At 36.5% G+C, this 8356-nt stretch overlaps 1 long non-coding RNA gene across 1 annotated transcript; it reads right to left on the bottom strand.

The window, feature by feature from the left end:
• Positions 1-4517: 4517 nt before the first annotated feature.
• Positions 4518-7444, bottom strand: LOC311036971. Its single transcript, XR_014599900.1, has 4 exons — positions 7368-7444; positions 5459-5507; positions 4945-4992; positions 4518-4637 (listed from the first exon to the last, which is right to left on the bottom strand). It is a non-coding gene; the product is annotated as an uncharacterized lncRNA (long non-coding RNA).
• Between the last annotated feature and the right edge of the window lie 912 nt (positions 7445-8356).

Genomic DNA, 8356 nt, shown 5'->3' with positions numbered 1-8356 from the left:
TCCTCCTCCTCTTCATTGTTGCCAGGTTGTGCAAGAGAAATGAGCAACCAGGTCTGTGAAAACAAGCCCAAAAGAAGCGACTATGGGTAGTGGGCACTGCCAACATGCAAGCTCACAACGCGTCGTAGATCTGCTATTTTCAAGAAAACCTTGGATAAAATGTTGATATCAAATATATATATTATTCATTTTTTAACAACACAAATCTTGTGCCCTGGCATAAATTATTTTTGATGGGGGTCTGCAGACAAATACATGTTAATTTGGGGGTCCTTGATATAAATATGTTTGGGGTCCTTAATATGAAAATGTTTTAGAAACACTAGTTTAAACAACAGTGGGAAACAAGTCCAAATAAGCAACTACACTTAAGTAACAAGCCCCCAAAAACCGCAACCCGCAGGCCGCAACTATCAATATTTACAAGCAACTTTACAGAAAAACAAGCCCAAAGTCGCTTATAATAAGCGGACATGGCAACACCTCTCTCCTTCTTTGGTTATCCAAAGTCGAAGTGCACTACCGCCATCTACTGTTGAGGAGGAGTGCTCTACAACCCATAATAACAACAAAACCACAATAATAACCCATATTCTGTTAACATAATTTTTTACTACCATCAGTCATAAAGTATGCACTAATAGGTGACATCAAAATGATTGTAATTAATGTAATTGAGCATATAAAGAATTCGCGCCCTACAGATCTGGACAGTCGAATATTTCTATCGATAACATTTTTTCCTTCCGGTGAAATATTTTCTTTTCTGGACAAAAAGTGTATGAGGTGGGGGGCTCAGAGTGTTCCCACAAAAGAAAGTAGGCTTTTAACATTTTAAAACAGCGGTCTTCAACGTTTTCAGGCCAATGACCCCCTAGCTGAGAGAGAGATGAAGCAGGGACCCCCTCTATATTGTATAAAATTGTGTTTCAGATAAACTTTTGCTGCTCTTTTTTCCCTCACACCCTACTCTTTGCCAAAAATAGCCGGCGTTGTGAGCTTGTAGATCTGCTATTTTTGGCTAAAGTTCTCCTCAGAAAAGGGATACTAGGGTTCAAAGTGGTTAATGTAAAAAAAACATATCATATCAAATAAAGATTTGGGGGACCCCCTGCAGTAACTCTGAGGACCCCCTAGGAGTCCCGGACCCCCTGTTGAAGACCCCTGGTCAATGGTCTGGCAATGGCATTGGATTCAAATTCAGTTAGTTTCTCCCTTGTTTAGTAAAAAAAAAAAAAAATATGAAACATTATTTCAGCATAGTGGTACTTACATGTACTGTTGTTCTCATGTCTTACTAAATAAAGTACATCAATCAATCAAGCATAGTGGTGAAATATGCCTTAGATTGACAATTTTGAGGCATTAGCACTCATTTTGGAGTTGGACATACAGAATATTTGGATTCAGCACACCTTAATATCCCTAGAAAATATGTATGGAATAAATTAACACGATTTGCCTTCAGCACTTAGTTTAAATAAGCACGTTTTCTGAAATTCTACCTATAGTCTATGTGCAAACCAGAACATCCTGGAAAGAAGCAGAAAGGAACAATGAACCAGCTGGAGAACAAATGGTTTTAAGTCAAGGAAGAAAGTCAATGTTCTCCATCAGGTACAAATCATTCAGTGTGTGTATTTCTCTGTGCTGAGATGACTATATAATTAGCCATGTCTCACATGACGCTTGACAGTCATGTTTCAGGGCTAACTATATAATATATATTTAAATAACAACTCACAGATCAACCCAGAAAAGCAGGACATTTGTTTTATTGCATAACATATTGTGACATGGGACATTTTAGCTGTCAAGGCCTGTCCATCCATGCACACTCACTGTCATGCGTATGCTACTGGAACAGAGCCACATGATAAATGCTAACATACTGTATATACAAGAGATTTTAAAACGGAGACAGGATTTCTATGTTCCAGGAGGTAAAAATGTAATGTAACATCTTTAGGTTTAAAAAAAGGAAGAAATCCCATCCAATCCTATTTTAGACACACTGATACAATTGCCTATGACAACCATATAGGATTATATAATGGTTGTCATGCCTAAACTAATGGGAAGTCATCACCTCTCATTCTCACAAAAAAAAAACTGGGCATGCTTCTAATGCTGACAATGTTTCCCTTTCAAGATCCATACAGAATACGTTATATTTTAATCTGACATATTTGGCAATATGCAAAACCGGACCCTTAGTTGAAGAGATCAGACAAAGAATAACCATAGAATATGTATACTGTATATCCCTTACTTCATTCTAGGTCTTTATTTTGTCACTTTGTCACACTCTATAATGAGTGTTTAATCTATCCCAGCTGACACGCGACGTCAGTACAACGTTGTCCCAACGTTGTACTCCAACGTTGGATGACCGTTGGATTTTGGTTGTAAATGAAAGTTTGTCTGACGTCATAACCCAACATTGGTTAGACGTCATAACCCAACGTTGTTTAGACGTCATAACCTGACGTTGGTTTGACATCCTAAACTAACATTGATGTAACGTCAATCTCTGATGTTATGTAGACGTTGATTAAAGGTTGGACTCCCAACGTTGGATACCAGTTGTATTTTTGTTGTAAATGAAAGTTTGTCTGACGTCATAACCTGACGTTGGTTTAACGTCAATCTCTGATGTTATGTAGACGTTGATTAAAGGTTAGACTCCCAACGTTGGATACAAGTTGTATTTTAGTTGTAAATGAAAGTTTGTCTGACGTCATAGCCTAACGTTGGTTAGACGTCTTAACCCGACGTTGGTTTGACATCTTAAACTAACGTTGATTTAACGTCAATCTCTGATGTTATGTAGACGTTGATTAAAGGTTAGACTCCCAACGTTGGATACAAGTTGTATTTTAGTTGTAAATGAAAGTTTGTCTGACGTCATAACCTAACGTTTGTCTGACGTCATAAACTGACGTTGGTTTGACATCTTAAACTAACGTTGATTTAACGTCAATCTCTGATGTTATGTAGACGTTGATTAAAGGTTAGACTCCCAACGTTGGATACAAGTTGTATTTTAGCTGAAAATTTATATCGGGTTGACGTCATAGTACAACATTGGCTCAACGTTAGAGTACAATCAAAATATGACATATTTCTAACGTTGTAATCACGTTGTATTTTAGTTGAGAATAAAATGTCAATCCAACATTAGCAGGACGTCAACCTCCAGAGTTACCTTGTCACGTAGATATCTTGTCACAACAAGATATCAACGTTAAAATAACGTCCTGTGCCCACTGAGTGGGCGGTGGGAACAGGACATCTTCCAGACGTCATTTTGACGTCGATATCTCATCATCACGACGTCAGACAACCAACAACAAATGACATCTTGTTTCAGTGTCAAGTTTTACCAAGGTGAAAATACAATATCAGACAATATTATTTGACAAAGTTTAATAAAACAACATTATTAAATATTTTTTAAACTTGTAATTGGCACATTTGAATAGGTAGTATAAACAAACAGAAATTACAAGTCATATTGTTGTCCAAACAGTTACAGGTTTGGTGAATAGGTTCAGAGCCCAAAGTGCCTTTGTAGGAAAATGATTCCATTTGTGAAACTTTAAAATAACTAAACAGTACAAATCAATAAAAACAATGAAGTGCATTCTTTGAGGCATGTCTATAACATATGCACCAAGGGCAAAAACGTTAAAAAGAGAGAGAAATAACACTGAGCTCCCGTAAATCACTTGGAGAGTCTTCTCTGCATCATTCTGTTTAATTTGATGAGGGTTGCATTCTTCTTTAGTTCCCCTAAAGATAAATGACAGAAATAAGCTATTTTAATAACTCTAACTTGATTTTTACATTATGAAACATATTTATTGACTGACAGATATCTGTTCAAAAGTTTGGAATCAGTGAGAAATTATGATTTTGAAATTAACTGAGTTTGCAGATATGAGTACTGTCTCTGATGGAAGGGCCATCACAATTGCTTGATCTAAATCCTATGTTGGGAACAGCTATACCGTAAGGTTCATGAGAAGTTTTATACAAACCAGTCTCAAAGTACGTCAAATTCTACTGAAAATATGGGGTGAAATTTGACCTGGATATCTACAGAATATGACATCTAGAATGCCTAAGGTCTTTAAAGATATTGCTGCACTTGGTGGATTATTTAATGAACAGAAATGTTGAAGAATATAAGTTATTATTATTATTATTACCCTTATTATTATTACTATTACCATTATTATTATTATTATTATTATTATTATTATTATTATTATTATTATTATTATTATTATTATCATCAGTGTCTTGGCTGTACTTACTTAATTTTCACAGTGATTCCAAACTCTTGAACTTAGGCATAACTGCCAACGTATATAAAAATAATCAACATTTTGAAGCACTCCTTTTTGAATTTGAAAGATGACGGAAAGGTCAAGGAAAAGTTACATCGGGCAATTAAAATGTTTAACTTACCATATGCAACGTCAAAAAGACACAGGCCCCGGGGACTTATTCTTGCCATGATGTCAACAAAGGTTGTACTGGAGTGTCAATTCATGTGACATGAGGAACGGCATCATTCTTCTGGGTGCATCATCCAATGAATTACCTCCTGTGTCTCCAACCATGACAACCTGAGAGTATGGTAAAAGTCACAGGAAGGAAAATGCCATATTAAGTGGACAGCTAAGATATTATTCTATCGTTACACCTCTTAAGGTCTTTAAACACCAGGGACATGACGAATAAATTATACAAATACTTCTTTAGAATATATTGATGCTATCGCATCAAAACTATTCATATACTGTAGATGATGCCTCATTTTTATAGCCGTTAACCTGATGCCTTTAATAGCGGTGAAAAATCAAACTTGTTTTAAATCAAAATTATGTTGCTTTATTGTCAAATAATAGTGAAGTTCAGTGTGGAGGTACTTACCCGATGTATTCTACTTGAGAGGACCTTCCACCTCTTGATGTACCACATCTAGCATGAAAATAAGAAATACACAACACATTATGAATGAAAAATATACTTGACGCAAGATAGAGACTTCTCACAATGGCCTCATGCCGTGGCACAACTACTTCAGAGAAAACCCAAGAAGAAATTGTATTGTGAACCCAGTATGGTGAATTATATCGAATCGTTGGTTGAGTGAAACTTCACATCCCTACCCTTTCAATATTAACGCTATAAGACTGCTTTTACATTACACTGCTGACTGTAGACTAATGTTTACTAGTTTATCTGTGCCTGTTATGTTTAACTGTGTCAAAAAACTATCATCAGGGTGCCCACAGCCCTGTGGGAATTTATAACTCAATTCAAAATGTTCCAGGAAAGTCACTACCGTGGGAAACCTGAATCATCTAATTCAATATATATTTTTAAATTACAACCAATTTAAAGCATATTACCCCTCAAATTAACGCCCTGATATTATACTTACTTCGGACTTGATGGAGGCTCACCAAGTCTTGATCACAGGTGTTTGGAAGCTGAAGTAGCACACGCACACGCACACGCACACGCACACGCACACACACACACACACACACACACACACACACACACACACACACACACACACACACACACAAAAAAACAGATTAGATAGGCTACCTCTGCCTTCCGAAACATCTGTGGACATTTAAATTCAATATGGGCTGGAACAGCGTCGAAAACGACAGCTATCAAACCTACAGTACACCTACTTCATTATCAGCTACTGTATATCAAGTATCGGTTATGGCAAAATACTAACTGTTCTTCACTCTGTTTGGGCCATTCAACTGTACAGGACGTACTTCAATATTTCAACTTAAGATGGCTTACCAATAGATCTTCAATATAGTGTTTACATTCCTCAGAAATGAAAAAAACTTTGAGAAAACGTTGTATTATAGTTGCTTAACAGCACAAATTAAAACCAACAAAATATCAACGTCTAATGGCGTTAGAATTTAACGTTGTGTAGACGTTAACGTCATAACGTTAAGAAGACATTGGGCTTTGGTCTCAATACCCGACAACAGAATGTCGGTATTCTTTGTCAATTTGACGTTAGCATGATACGTTGAACAGATGTTGGGCATTGGTTACTTACCAACACAACTTAAAACCAACAAAAATCAACATTTAATGATGTTAGAACTTAACATTGTGTGGACGTTAGCATAACGACGTTAAGCAGATGTTGGGTTTTGGTTACAATACCCGACAACAGCAGGTCAGTATTCTACGTCAATAAGACGTTAGCATGATATGTTGAACAGATGTTGGGTATTGGTTACTTACCAACACAACTTAAATCCAACAAAAAAACAACGTTTAATGTTGTTAGAATTTGACATTGTGTGAACGTCAGCATAATGACGCTAAGCAGACGTTGGGTTTTGGTTACAATACCTGACAACAGCATGTCAGTATTCTATGTTAATATGACGTTAGCATGATATGTTGAACAGACGTTGGGTATTGGTTACTTACCAACACAACTTAAAAACAACAAAAAAATAACGCTTAATGATGTTAGAATTTAACATTGTGTGGTTGTTAGCATAATGACGTTAAGCAGACGTTGGTTTTTGGTTACAATACCTGACAACAGCATGTCAGTATTCTATGTCAATATGACGTCAGCATGATACATTGAACAGACGTTGGGGATTGGTTACTTACCAATCAATCTTCAACATAGTGTTTACATTCCTCTATTATGTTTATTTTTTTTTAGGTGGGCTTTACTGTTAGGCTTGGCCAATATTAGACTGAAAATAATGTCTTACAAGCTAATATAATCAAAACTATGATAAAGGCTACACAAGGCTATTCAAATGCAACAAACCCTTATGCCTGATTTTTAGTTACACTGCACTGTCTCACACAAAAATCAGGCTGTGAGGCATGTGAGCTTTTACCCTTCAATAACACACATTCCCAACTGAAAACATGAATCATGCATGAACAACAGAACTTCACCTAAAATAAGACATTAGCTTTAAAAGCTGCAATTCAAATGTTTAACTCAGCAGCACCAAGCCAGTGAAGCCACCAACACAAAGCAATGGGGATCAGTCCATCTAGTTAATGCAGTATAGCCTCTTTCTAGTTCCCACTGTTTTGCCACAAAAGGCAGGTACTGTAATCATTTTGGGCAAAGGATTTACTCAAACAATGCTGCCAGTTTCAAAAACATGCAAAGAAAAGGAAAAGAAAAAGAAAACAACAAAGCATGACTGATTTGCAATATGAAGAAATCACCTCACTCGGTCATAAACAGAATGTAGAACTTTATTTTAAAAACAAACAGTAAAATATTTCATTTCAAGTTAGAAGGAAATTAATTATGAACTCACCTGTGCAAAAGATTGTGATTCTAGAAGTCCTGGGATGGTCAAAAAAACATCTCCATGCACAAACAAGTATCTCTTCCTGTCTTCTCTCCCTCCAAATTCAAACTGCAGGCTCCTGCAGCAGTTACTGTTGCCCCGCCCAGTCTGGTGTTATACAACTGTGGTCCCACCCACAAGTCCAATGATTCGTCCAATGAAAGAGCAGAACGTTGCTATACTGCTCAGTGATTTGAGGAGACATTTGACAATCCAGTTTGAAATGTATTATTATGACAACATCCATACAACGTTGCAGTCTAACATCATTAGACGTAGATATTTGGTTGGTTTTAGGTTGTGTTGGTAACTAATCAATAACCAACGTCTGTTCAACGTATTATCCCAACGTCAGGTTGACGTCAAATACTGACATGCTGTTGTCGGATATTTGACCAAACCTCAATGTCTGCCCAATGTTATTATGTTAAATGTCAGTTTACATTGTATGTGTCATATGGCATTATGCTGTAGGCCTAATGCAAAAAGTGAAATATTTCCCTCAATCATTTATTTGATTAGCAATTAATATAATGCAAAAATAAAGAACTGCAACAGCTATGAAACATGAACAATGGTGAAAATCAATACATTTACTCAAGTACTGTACTTAGCATTGTATTTTTTAAATTCACTTGTGTGTTTCTATCTTTTGATACTTTATTATTTTACTCCACTACATATCAGGGCAAACAATTATTTTACTTTTTGTGATTGATTGATTACTTTATTAGTCAGAAATGTAAACAGCATGAGGTACAGTCATGCATTTAGGCTGAAAGGGTAACAAAAAAAGTGTCTGTCTGTCTGTCTGTCTGTCCATCTGTCCGCCCTTCCGTCCACCCAGTAGTACATACATAGTGGTGTGGATGATAAATGGTGTCACAGTCACACACTCTTGCTCCATATGTCACAACTAAGGAAGACCCTGGTTTTGAGGTAGGCCGGTGTCTATG

The sequence above is a fragment of the Gymnoscopelus microlampas genome (genome assembly GCF_963454915.1).
Source record: "Gymnoscopelus microlampas genome assembly, chromosome: 21".
In the NCBI taxonomy this organism is placed as follows: Eukaryota; Metazoa; Chordata; class Actinopteri; order Myctophiformes; family Myctophidae; genus Gymnoscopelus; species Gymnoscopelus microlampas.
Note: the sequence above shows the minus strand (reverse complement) of the source record. Positions and strands in the feature narration are given on the sequence as shown.